Raw genomic sequence first — 14,201 nt, 5'->3', positions numbered from 1 at the left:
TTTTAGGCTGAAAATGTATGTATTTTGTTTATAACTAATTATGAGCATAGAAGAACAAAAAATATTAAATACCTACAGTGCATCTTTCTTAAGGAGTAAAGGATTGTGTAGTTTGCTTTCAGCCAGGTGATACCTTGCATTATATATGCAGCCAAGAAAATACACAACTAAAGCACATTGTTTACCCTTCATCCCGGTGAGGGGGGGAGATGAACATCGGTAGTAGTATTAATGTAAATAAAATAAGGGACTACGTGGTGGTAATTTGAGCATCTAAACTTGCCTCAAAAGGTAAAGTATACTGTGAGAAAGTACTACCTTGTATGTGAGCACAGATACTTGTATAATATTGCTGTGTTCCTAGATATAACTGGAGCCATGTGTCAGTTACTGAGATAGGAGTCAGTGGAGTACTCCAGGGAGTAAATGGAAATATGTGTATGCCACTGTGACAGGTATAATATAGGAACCTGCCAGAAACACATGAAGACACTTGCCATCACTGCAAAACACTGAGCTGAAAGAGAAAAGTGTAGAAAGAGGGTCGTCTACATGAAGTAATGTCTTTCTGATCCGTTCCTTGTAATAACTGGCTTTTTCTTTTTTAGAAGAATAGCTGGCTGCTCAAATACATTTTTTGAAGGGAATAATAAGAAAGACACATAAAATAAACCAGAAAATGCACTATGTCCTTTTAGAGCATCTGTTATGTAAAAACAGAAGTAGAAAGAAAATGTAATTGTTTAGGATTTCTGGAAACTAAACATTAACCACAACAACAACAGTCTAACCTTTTTGGCTGCAAACTCCAGAAACTTAACACAAGAAGTGGTGTCATGCAGAACTACTTTCAATCATGAAATCAATCCCATAGCCTAGTTTCATAGGCTGTTAAATGACCAAGAACAGGGAGACAGTGATAGGGCCTCCAAAAAATCTGAAACAGAAATTTCCAAGTCCTGCAAAAAATATTGATAATTGATTCACATTAGAACCAAAAGGAGCCTTTGATTACAGCCCAGAGTGATCACAGCTAGATCTGAAGTCAGAAGTTCTCCAGTAATCCATGCAATAAAATTTAAAAGGCATAAAGTTGAAAAACAAAACAAAACAAACAAACAAAAAACCCACCATGTATTTAGCCTTTAAAAGGTAGGGACTCAAAGCACTGAAGAGTGCATAGTGAAACATTTTTACGTGTACTACTCTGTCCTGCTTATAAACCAAACAATTACAGATGCAAAATATTCTAGCAGCTTACACCTCACTCATGCAGAAACTTTGGAAGCTGGCTCTTTCTGACTGTGTCTATTGGAAAGTAAGGAAAAGTGTTGTTTTGGATGTGGCATAAGCGAAACAGTATTTGGTAGGCCGGTGTCTACAAGCCATAGAAACAGTAAATGGAGATAACTTCCAAGCAGATAGGATTTACTGTTTGTGGCCATGTCCTCTATTGTTACTCAGAAAGCCTGAGCTTTATGATTTGGGTCAAACACACCTCTCTGCTATCCTGCACCTCACAAATCATTAGCTTGAAATACAAAGAGATTAATTATGGAGATAATGCAGACTAAGTGAGAGGTACAAATAAAATCCTCCTCTCGTACACCTGTGAGTATGGCCAGTGCCACATCTTTCCAAGGCAATTCTTCAGTTAGTTAAGATTTGAAAGCAAGGTGGCAGTTCTCAGAAGCTATGCAAGGTTGAAAGAGGCTGGAATACCCTGAGTAGGAGCCCACTAATAAATCACCACAGAAAGGCATCATTCTGTCTGCCTTAGGAAGCAGAGCTGTGAGCTGCTGCTCCTTCTTCTGAGTCACTATTGAATCAATGCCCTAACATGGTGCTAACGACAGGATGCTGCTTACTTTAAGGACTTGGCCAATTCTATTTATCAAAGACACTATGCCACTTTTGTTAAGATTAGGGAAATAATTAACCCTTTTGCCACATTTCAAACATAAATTCAAGTCATGCCCTCATAATCGTAGCCAGCTCCTCTGCTATTTCCCTAACTGGCTCCTCACCCCATAGACAAACACACTGGTTTTTTGTTCTTTTCTTTGAAATCAATTAAGTCCTGTACAACACAGCCCATTTTTTGCACCCCTCTTGTGCAGCTAAGTCCCCTGGTCATACATGAGATACTACCAGTGGTTTCTTCCACAATGCCGAGAAAGCTGAGACCCCTCGCTATAATCCAGCATGTCATACTTGCTAGCTTCTTGCAAACACCTTCTTCCCAAGTGTCCTATATGGCACTATTCTTCCTTCAGATCAACACTTAAAAGAGCCATGTATTCCAAAAAACTACAATAGAATATATTATTCTTTATTTTATGCAGGATGCAAGACCTTTAGAGTTGTCCACAGTACAACAATGTTACTTTCTGCATTATATAAACAAAATAATAATACATAAGATTATTATACGTATTTTACCTAAATTCCCTAACATTTTCAAATGAAACCTGCATTCTTTGTGCCTTGTTAAATGTTGCCAAGTATTGAAGGGAGCTGCTAAACATGTGGTTAGTAAAGTGATCCCTGTATAGCCTTTACAAATCTCAACAGTGTCTTTTGAGGCTTAGTAAATATATGTAAAATCTTTTTAAGATGTTTGGATGAGACAGGGCTACTGCAATCCAGAGCATTATTATCTTTCTGTTGGTGAAGTGCTCAGAAATGAATGAAGCATATAGGGTGAGGTTCCATCAGAGTCATGTAATGAAGCTAAACATGCTGTCATTTTAACCCAATTTGTTTCCCTCTGTACTGCTGCCTCACCAGTTTGTTAGAGCCTCTCAAAGGAGCTCATCTAGTGTCAGCTTACAACTTCCACACCTAGCCCGTACTTTACTCCTGGAATGGGTAGGTATCCCTGCCCTGCAAACTCTTAACTGCTGGTTCAACAGACCTGCCAGGACAGGTCCCTGCAACATTCCCCTCTGTGGGCAAATGGTAGGATGCCAGAAATATTAGACAGGAACCTGTTCTCCCAGGAATGTAAGTAATTCATAGAAGGAAATAATTTACTATTTTCCCAGCTGGAATAATTAAACAGCTAGGCACTGTCCTCCCAAGCTGCAGAAAAGAAGAACAAACGAGAGGGGAAAAAAGACCTGGAATGTCCTTCAATATAATTTCTCTTCCAGACAAAACAAACTTAGTTCTGTAAATCTTTCCCCATAAGCCACATTTTCTAGGCCTCTGACCATGCTCACTCCTCTCCTATGGACTCCAAACTGGAGTCCGTTTTTTCAAAATGCAGTGACCAAAACTGGACACAAAACTTCAGCTGATACTTTACCAAGACCAAGAGGAGTTAACTTCACAAGTCTCACAGAATACATTTCTGTGTATCTTATACCTGCTAGCATGTCTGCCTTTTTCATTACGGCATGATGTGGCTGATATAGGTTCAGCTTGTAACCCATTAAAACCTCAAGATGTTTTTATGCAGCATTGCTATCTAGTCACTTGTTCTCATTCACTATCTGCAGGGTTTATTATTCCTGCCTACATGTTGAACTTGGTTATTATTGAACTGCATTTTACTTTCTTCAGATCATTTTTCCTGATTCCTTTTGAATATTAATCCTGTCCTCTAAATACATATGCAAAGCCTCCCATCTTCACCCTGTCTCCAAATTTGATTAGTGTTCCTCTCTAGTCTATCACACAAGTCATTAGTGAAAATACCAAGTAGTATTAGGCTCCTTAAGAAATCAACTCAAAATACCCTTTCATTCTAACAACAAACAGTCAGTAACTACTCTTAATGCTCTGTTCCACCCAGCTTTACCTCTTGTCTACTAGAGTTTTATCTAAAATAAATTTTCTTAGTTTGCTTAGGAGAACATCATGGGAAAGTGCATAGAAGCCTCACTAAAGTCAAGCTGTATTACTTGTACACCTTCTCCTCTTCTTGCAAGGCCAGTATACAGGGAAACTACACTATGACAATTTATTCTTAGCAAATTCATAATGGCTTTTACTTTTGCCTTTTTTTCCTTAGTGTGGTATTTTGGTGTATTTTTAATTTTGTACTTTTTTGAGAATTGAAGTTAAATCTGCCATCTGTAGTTCCCTCATACTTTCTAGTTTCAAGACAAGCACTATATCTACCTTTCAGCCTTGTATGATGGCACTCATACTCAGCGAATTCTCAGAGGCAAAGACCTGCAGCTCTGCAGTAATTTCAGCTGATTCTCTAAATTCACTAGAATGAAATTAATAGGGGCCACTGAACTTGAAGACGTCAAAAAGCCTCAGCCCTGTCCTCTGGGAGGTGAGAACACACGTATTCTTCAATGTATGAGATCAGAGGCAAACATCATTAATATTCCAGAATTTCTCATACTCTGACTTGGCATTGCCCCGTTAGTTTTCCATTGTGCTTTAAGGTCACTAATTAATGTATGCCCTACTTTTCCACCCAGGAATAGATTTGGGCTGGTTTTTTTTTTTTCTTTGAAATGCAGAGTGTCTAGAGAGCACCTGATCTACCATATGGGCTTGCGGTCAGCTTTGTGATACCTGAATTCTGTTTTGGCAACATGCAAGAAATATTATTGTCTAACATCTCTTATAAGAACCTTTCAAAGCACTGAAAAATTATGTACTAGGACCAACATTTTCAAGATTAGCCATTAATGCAAGGTACTCTATTTGGGATAGCCTGCACACAGTCTTCAGAGGTGTTGAGCAATAATACCACTTATTTAGACCTATGGAAATTTACTGTCCCTAAGTATATATCAGTTCAGTACACAGCACAAAATACCTGTACTCGTATGGAAAAATTCTTTGCCTCACAAAATTTTCATTCACTGGTTCAGACTTACTAGAAATCTAGTAATGGCTTCTTAGATTTCTGTCTATCCTCACATAGGTGAGATTACCCTGCAGCCTAGTGGGACATGCCTTGGCTAGCAGTAGTTTTCAGCAGACAAACTCAACAGCTAAAAAGTAAATGGGGCACAGCATAATTCAGTCACACCTGTTCTTTTTTCCTCTCCGACTCTATAAAAATACAACAGGGGACAGTTTTCAACAGGCACATTAAGACATATTTATCTATGCATCTATGTGCAAAGTGGCTCAAGAGGACTGCAAAGGGGACTGCAAAATTTGGCTCAAAGTGATGGTGTTCCTCATTGTTGAAAGCCTCCACAGAAAAAGTCATTTTTAAAAAGACATTCAACAAAAATAGGAAAAGATCAGGTATACATGAATAGAAGATCTTCCCACATATAAAGACACTGCTAAGCTAAAAGATTTGAGAAGGAATGACAAAGTAAAATTTAAGAGAGAATGAAAATGTGGAAACTGGAAATAGGCATATACTGAAACTGAAGGTTGGATGTACCAGGAGTGAACTCCTTGAATATAACAATATGGATAATCAAATCTTATCATCATGGAATTCTGAAAAATAAGCACATGATAGATCTATGACACTTGCTTATGGTTTTAGACACTGTAAGAATCAAGTTTCCACCTTTATTTCATAACTACCAATGCAAAAATATGCATTCTTGACAAAATAAAAATTGTGGTTCTTGTATACTCAACTATTCCAGCAGCACTGAGTTTCTCAAAAAATATAAGATATGCCAAGAATCACAATAAGAAAAGTGGTAACTGGCAGTATTTAACTTGGAAAGAGAGAAGGAAAGGAATACTTTATGGAAAACCAAATAAAGAGAACCCATAAGAAGAATTCCTTTGCCCTAGTTTAGCAAGTCAGATTTGATGATGCGTTCGTTAGTGATGTTTAATGTTCGAACATGCATGTTTTTTGTAACAAATATAGGGCCTAGATTTCCCTGACAGAAGAAACTAGGCACGTGCTTTTTATTTTTTAGCTGTTTTCCTGCTGATACTCTTCTCTCTACTTTAATCTAGCTGACCTGGCATTGAGCACGGTGAGTTGGACTACATGACCTCTTGAGGTCCGTTCCAGCCTCAGCTTCCCTGTGACTCTGAATCTTTCCAACAGTATTCCTGCTATATAGATCTTGTTATGAATTGGAAACAATAGCTGTGAAAACGAGGTGCCTTATAGCTCTGCTCTACAGACTCCCAACCACGGAGAAAAATGGTCTTCAACCATAGCATGAGATCTGCCATAGGAAGCTACCGTCACCACAAAACAGTTGACAAAGAAAGCAAAGTACAAGGTTGCTTCCAGTAGCTGGCTGGCCTCTTCAGCAGCAAACAATAACTAAAGCTGACAAAAGCTTCTCATATAGACATTCCCTTCACACAGCCTCAGATAAAACTAATCCCAAACACAAATCTTCTCCTTGACTATAAAACGTGTTCCACACGTCATAACTGATAGCTACCACAATATAAAATGCTGGGTTCAACAGGAAAAAATATTAAATCAGAGGGCATAAATATGTGAATGCAAAAAAGTCTGAAATGAAACATGTTCTTTAATTTCAAGACATTACTTCATGAATAAACACCTAAAAAGTCTCCAAGCAACATGCTCTTTGTTCAGGACTCTACTTTCCCTTGCTGACATCTTTTTTGTTCTACTGAATCTGTAACACTATGTTCTGTTTCTGCATTAGAGTCTATAGTCGCCTCAAATGCTTTAATATTACAAATTTAGTCCTATACTTGTTTAGTCAATCTGAAAAAGCTAAAACACTAGAATGAGTGAAAAACTGTCTTACACATAGAGGTCTTTAAGAGGAAGTAAAATGTTGAGCAGTTGCTGTTATGGATGCTGATATAGAGCTGTGGGGGTTTTATAGAATATAAATATATTTTAATGTATCAATTCTCTTTTTTCTCCTGAAAGTACTATTCTGAGGACAGAGTTAGCAATAATATAAAACCGTACTTCTAGTCCCTTAATGAATATTCTTTATCAGCTGTGCTTTAAGCATTGGAAACAAACACCTATAAAAAATTTAATTTGCATCATTTTTTATGTATAAGAAAACAGAATGGGTTTTGTAATATGTTTAGTTTTACATCTCTTTCTTTAATGTGGTAATCCCCTTAGATTAGTTAATTATGTTTCATGTATCACTGAAACGTAATATTTTAAGAGAAGAAATGACCATAGTTTCAACGTCTTTATAGCTAGCTGCTCCCCTAAAAATGTAAGATTCCATTTCAATAAAGGAGTTAATTTTTCACACTAAGGAGAGAATGGACAAAATCCCTGTTAGAGGGGGCATGAGTCTCCCAGGAAGAATCTATTGTGCTTCATAAGTTGCACGATGTATGTGTGTGAAATGCAGCATGAGTACAGGGAAAAATGCAGGACTTACATGATTCCTATTTAATTTCAGCCTTTTTCTTGTTTCTAATTTTCATCTCTATTAAGAGTTTTGTAACAACATCAAGGATGTGTATATAATTCAATACACTTGCTTCAATGATGCTTCCTCAATGAAACAGAGACTGTTTATTCAGACTGTTTATTGCAAAACTGTTTCTGTACACACAGTTTTTGGATGTTTGCTGTTTCTGTGAAACTCCTTTATTTCAAGGGTGTTATTACCTCATGTTTTGTGGTGAAAGAAATCTCTGTTTTCTAAAGTCATTGGGGCCTTCCTATAAGTGATAGGTGGGGAAGGCTACTCATTGTATAATAGAACTTAATTTCTCCTAAAAAAGCTGTGAACTTCACATTTTCTAGTTTTTGTAGTTTATTTAATCTAGTTTTAGGGGTTGGGGTTTTTTTATACTTTGCCATAAGATATTTTAATTAACTATAATTTGGGACAGAAAGAATTAAAAGCGTATTTGTTGTCTCAGTTATCAATATAGTAGACACGCTTACCCTGAAGGGATCAGCTCAATAGATGGAGAAAGACACAAACAGATAGAATTCAGAATTTGTTAAGAAACAGTGGAAAGTAGATACGCTATTTTGAATACATATATAGCTCTTGAAGGAGATTCTCTATTGTTTCAGATATTCATAAAAAAGTTGAAATATTTAAGCATGGAAAAGACTACTATCATGGTCTCCATTTCTTAGATACTCTATTGATAGAATATTTTTTAGATTTAAGCCCTGAAGAGGTGCTCTTAAGCCCCTGAAGAGGGTTATGCATGTCACAAATATCTGCATTTTCTTTTCAGTGGTTTTTTCTGAGCTCAGGGACCATTAATTACTTAGTACTGCTCTCCTGTTCAGTCAGATAATGGCCAAATAAAAAATGAATATAAAAGCACCTCATGTTTCACAAGACAGATGGACCTGGCTGAAAAGTTTATCCTAGATGAACAAATCACATTATTTTGCCAAAATTTTGCATCAAGCATTTAAGTCATGCTGGCTTGAACAATGTACTTTTAAACAACCAGGAATGAAGAGAACTCGGGAAAGAAACTTAGCTTTGTTTTGCTCTTCTTTTAGAAGAAACAGTTGTCACAAAGCTTGAAGAATTTTCCTGAAAGAGTTAAAATAGCATAAGATGAAGAATTAAATAAAATTAACTTAAAAATCAAATAGCTGTTCTTGATACTTTTGCTTTTAACAGTAAGGAAGCAGTGTTTATGAAACAGAATTAGACTCTAGGAATAAATTAGGCATTGGGAAAACAGGTGGGTGTAGCAGAGGAGCAAGTACTTGGAAAGTGGGGAGGGTAAAGGGGAAGAACAACCATTGGTCACTTTGCAGTGAAGCAAAGAGAAGGTTAACTGGGTGAATGAACTTCAGTGCAACTTAGTGTGTCAGATATGGCCATATTTACAGTTTTTAGAGACTGTTATGCTGGTCTCGTATCTCATAACTGTAAATAGGGATGGTTTTAGCTGTGCCTATTCTCTCACAACTTCCTTCATTTTCAGATCTTTTTTCTCCCCGGGAACTTCCTTTGTACTTACATTAACAGCAGACATTAAGTTTTCCAAGGCTTACAAAGAATGGACATAATCCTTCCTGGGAAGTTTAATGCTTTCATGCGCGACTTCTTGTTTTGTTCATCATATTAGATTTGCTTTTCCTTCCCCCTTCCCTCTTCTTTTAGTCTTCCTAATTTTAAGTCACTTGTATCTCATCTTGTTCTCAGCAGTTATTTCTTCCTAAAGGATTAGCGTATTTGTATGTTACTCATTTTGCAAAACAATGTTAGGCCATATTTTCCCATAAGGTTCTTTAATCTCCAAACTGCCCCTCATTTATTCTTCAGTCTGTCTGTCTCTTGCTCCTCCTAGTATTCCAAAGAAGATGCTTTAAATTACAAAACTAAGTTCTCAACTTGATGCTGGGGTGTGAATGACTTCGTAATTTTGGGGGCAGGGAGAGAAGACTGTTGGGATAATCAGGCATTTGCCTTTTTATTTCCTCACCTAAATTTTTCTCTCTCTCCCTTTTCCCTAACTAGAGCATTTGCTTCTGCAGGTAGGTAGCTATATCTTTCTGGAAAGATGTTACCTTTTACACTGCAGAGAATTCATGGCATTGAAACATGAAACATTCTCTGGTTTTGTGTGTTTAAAACTGTGCAATGCAGTGCACATGATACTGAAATACATCCACCCTGGGTGAAACCAAAGGCCCATCTAGCCCAGTATCCTACTTCCAGCAATGGACAAGACTAAATGCCTGGGGAAAAGCATAGAAACAGCATAGTTTGCAAGTCACAGACCTCTTAAGTCAGAGCTGGTGTCCATCTATTTAATAAGCCACAATGGATTTTCCTTTCCATGAACTTATCCAGATATCCCTTGAATCCATGCAAGTTTTTACATCTACAGCACCCTGTGGTAGGGGCTTGTACAGCTCAGATACATGCTGTGTAAAGAACCACCTCATTTTGCTAGTTTTGAATCTCCTTCGTATTAGGCTTATTTAATGGTCTGCAGCTGTTAAATTAGGAGACTGCCTTCAAAGCCTGTTCACCCTCTCCATGCCACCTGTAATTTAATACATCTCTTCCATTCTTTCACCATCATCAATCACCTTTTTTCCAGCCCAAAGCCCACTTACTCATTCCTCATATGGAACCTGGTCCAGACCTTTGATCAGACTTGCAGCCCTTTCCTCAACCTATCCTGTACAACTGTCTCCTTTTCAAGATAGGGAGAACCAGAACTGCATGCTGTTCAAGATGGCAATGTATCATGGTTTTATACTGTGGAAAAAACGTGTATCTGTTTCTTCTGGTTTGCCCTCACAATTATTACCATTTGACTTTGCTTTTGTGCTTCCTATTATCATTGAGCTGTCATTTTCATGGATGCATCCATCATTACTCTTTCCTGAGTTTTAATGGTCAGCTAAATGCCTTTTCTTTTTTCATCATAACTATTCAGAATAACAGTATCATCTGCAAATTTTGCCATGGTGCTTTTCACCCTTTTTTCTGTTTTTTTTGTGAATACATTAAGCAACACAAAGTCTCAGCAGACCCCTAAAGATCACCCCCAGCTCTGGTGACCTCCTTCCTTGTGAAAACTGATCACTCACCTTTACTTTTCATTTTCTATCTTTTAACCAAGTATTTATCCATGCAAAGACCTTTTGTGTGGATATTCAGGATTTCAGTGGATATTTAGTTCCCTTAAAACCTTGTGATGAAGCACCTTGTCAAAAGCTCTTTCTGGTAACCTAAGAAAATTATTAGCCCAATTTCCCCAGTATACCTGTTTGAAATGTTTGAAATACTTTTACATGCTAGCCATTATTGACCACTGCACATATAAAAACAACACTTAAGTTTTGTGGACAGAAAGGCTATTGCTAGGACTGGAGGGTGGGTTCCCTCCAGAGAAATAAATATCATTCTCCATTACCTGTTCCTCCATCTTTACTACTTTATATGCAACATTTTTCATGCATGCCTAGGAATAGGTGTCAGCAGAATACATCACTCCAAATCAGCTGTGCTTCTATGAGCTAGCTGAATTAGTTACTAGTTGCTAGGTGGATGCTCAAAGACCTTTGATCTTAAGAAGCCAAAGTAGGAGCTTGAGTCTTGGGGGTTTTTTGGTTTTCCTTTTCAAAGGTTTCCCCAGAAACTAAATGCTTGAACTAGTGCTGCATTACTTCTGACTGCATACAATTTATTTTCTTCACTGAGAGTCTTAGAGGCCTGTGTAAACTACACTGCGTAACCCAGACTAAGCATGTAAAACAAGTACAACTGTAGTTTGCACTGATTCAGTTTAATTCAAAGAAAAACTAACAGAAACTTTTCCAGTGAAAACTGCAACTTACAGCAGCTTTGCCTGTTAACATTAAGTACTCAAAACAGGTGGTAAAAGGCGAAATTCCCCTTTGTATACATGTATTGTAGTCAGACATTTCCAAAGCAAAAACTCCAAAACCACTTCAGTTAAATAGCCCCTGAACTTGGTTATCTGTGCCTCTGCTGTTTTTCTACTTAACACATCACTGCTCAGTGAATCAGTCATTCAAAGTTTTTTGTTTTTTGTTTTAACATACTCAGCTTACGACTGTGCAAATAAGATTCCCAAATCCATTCCTCAGATCAAATAAAGGTAATTACAGAGCTTACTGTGGGCGATTCCCAGTGGGAGGGTGGGAGTGGCCACGGGTGGGGCTGCAAGGTGAATACTGTACATGCACAACAGAGAAAATGGGAATGTACCACACCCATCATAAAACATGCTGCCACAGCCAGCAACAGAAACCATTAGGGTGGATCATCATACACACCTTCTCATAAAGACAGAAAGATGGCATGAGATCCCAAGATGAACTCTCAAGTCACAGGGAGATGAGCATGACTCACTGAGAGAGAAAAGGAACGTAAAACAAATTATTAGACTACTGAAGGATCTATGCCATGTGTCCCCCACGTTCCCCCTACATGATGTTCCCCAAAGAGCATTAATAGGGTACACCACATTGCATACAGCCCTTAAGCTATCAATAGGTAACTCAGGGAAACAGCTTACTATTAATCACATTTATTACACCAGCACATAAGAAGCAAGGAACAGGGCCACAACATGTTATCTGTCAGATACGGAGTAGCTGACAGTTCCTGACCCATGTTACTTACTATATCATTCAGTGGTTCTCACATTTTTTGAAACATTAACCCATCTCATCTCTTAGCATTTGTCTTCAAAACTGACTGACATTTGCCTTTCAGTTAAAATTTAATGGTGAACTCTAAAAAAAGGGATCTTACAGAAAATATTGTGGATACCCCATAGACCACTTTGGAAACCAGGAACTAGAATAGCCATAGTAGAAGGGAAAGGGATATGTTGGAATGTATCAAAAGAACTAATAAAGTGATAGAAGAAAGTAAAGTGACATGGACTGTCATTGCAGGGAGAGGAAAGGAAAGAGGATGGATAAAGGAATACTTAGAAGGAGATAACCTACCTAGTGATAGGAGAAAGGGACACTGAAGGGTACAAAAGATTATGGATAAACAGGGCTATAAAAATGGTAAGAGTGAAGCACAGGTGCAGGGACTGTGAGGCATAGCTGGAGAAGAGCAAAGTGATAATTCCCTAGTATATTGTCCTAGCTTTCAGCAATCTGCAGTTCATGAAGTTTTGAGCCAAAGAAGGTATATCTTTATCTACTGTTCAATTCAATGGCTATAGCTGCTTTATCTTTGCTTCTTCCTATGATTTTTTTATACGTCATATGATTGTACTGATAGCTCTGCTATATTTCTTGCATCTATACATTGCCCTCCCCAGACCCGCTGCAGAGGAAAACTTTGCTCTGAATTCAGCGCAAAGAATTCAGTTACATACTTGCTATGATCAGCCCATGAACACGTTACGCCGTTATCTCTTGTGCTGGTTTGACCTGCCAACCAAGTTGGTTATTCATGAAAGAATCACACAGTTTCTGTATCATATTAACTATTTCAACTCTTGGAACCGTATCTGACTTCATGCTTAGACGTCTAGTATAAAGCAATGAAATTTCATACTCCTCATTCAGGAAACAGCACAATCATTCATCCAGAAAACAGGACAGAGTATGCAAAGAATAGGGTTTTGAAAATACCATCAGAGTTGCAAAGCTGGTAGGGAGAGCTAACATCTTTTTTTATTAGTTAACTGGTGTAGTTGGAAAGATGTATTAGTGTTTATTATGACAAGGAAAAAGGTGTGGGGAAAACCAGGTCCAAATGACAAGCTCATTTACTTTCTTAGCTAATTTTTTCCATGCTTGGTTTCTGTCCAATGCTGAGTTTCCTTTCTGCTGAGCTAATTATATTGGTTCAACACCTGTGAGGGACTTTTCTCTATCAAGGGCTTCCCAAATGATAGGTCTGCCCAGTCTACAAGAAATACGTAAGTTCTTATAGTGTTATCTCAGCCATACTGCATGAATTTCTGCCATGTTTTCTATTTCTGCATAAATGAATACTTTAGCATTAGAGATAAAATACATACCCAAAATGAATAGGACATGCAATGCAGCTGAGGAGAAACCCTATGATCTGGTTTTCTCTATTTTGAGTGAATTGCTGTGTACTTGGGAGAATATCTGCTATGTAAACACCATGGCATGCCTACATCTTGAACACTACATGTAATTTTGGTCCTCCCATCCCAGAAAGGAGTTAGCAGGACTAGAAGCTGTTCATGGAAGCAGGTATAACCAAAGGTCTGGAATGGCTTCAGAATGAGAAATTACTAAGTAAGTTTCAGCCTAGAAAAGAGGAAAATATAACAACAATGTAATAAATCACAATCACAAAAGTCTTCTGCAGGGACAGACATGCCCCTCCTTCCTCGCAGTTAGTGTCAGAAGTAACAGATGCAGGATAAAACACAAACAAAAAAGAAAAGTTAAAATAACGACGTAAGGATCAGAACCTGGACTAAAGACCACAGTGATAGTAACATTGCCTGTATATTTTACTATGTTGCCCTGTGCAAAGAAATGTCCTGGATCTGCTTCTTAAAATGTTTTTTTCCATACAATAGATTTAGGACAAATGCCTGCCTTTTTTTTTTTTTTTTTTAAGTTCGCTTATACAGATAGTTGTAGTATTTTATAAATGTGTTCCTATAGCAGATTAAAAACCTGCTGCAAACACTCCACTTTTCTCTCCACTCATCCAGGAAGCACCTGGATGTTGTAGAGCTCCTAACCACTCCTGCTTGAGAGCACATCTGGACATGGTGGCAATTACCCTAAGTCTCTATATAGTACACAGTGATCACTTGGTATTCAGCCTTGCCTACAGGTAGCCCTTAATGAAAAGAAATAA

The 14,201-nt window shown here is 37.8% G+C and overlaps 1 protein-coding gene and 1 long non-coding RNA gene across 4 annotated transcripts in view; one reads left to right on the top strand and one right to left on the bottom strand.

The window, feature by feature from the left end:
- Positions 1-14,201, top strand: part of FOXN1 (forkhead box N1) — a 42,278-nt gene that overhangs the window by 1,389 nt on the left and 26,688 nt on the right. The gene's annotated exons all lie outside the window — the stretch shown is intronic.
- LOC138686750 (uncharacterized) overlaps positions 1-14,201 on the bottom strand; it is a 36,283-nt gene that overhangs the window by 15,344 nt on the left and 6,738 nt on the right. The window lies entirely within an intron of this gene.

This window comes from Haliaeetus albicilla, chromosome 9 (genome assembly GCF_947461875.1).
Source record: "Haliaeetus albicilla chromosome 9, bHalAlb1.1, whole genome shotgun sequence".
Lineage (NCBI taxonomy): Eukaryota > Metazoa > Chordata > Aves > Accipitriformes > Accipitridae > Haliaeetus > Haliaeetus albicilla.
The sequence above is the reverse complement of the archived record's forward strand: the minus strand, read 5'-3'. Positions and strand labels throughout refer to the sequence as shown.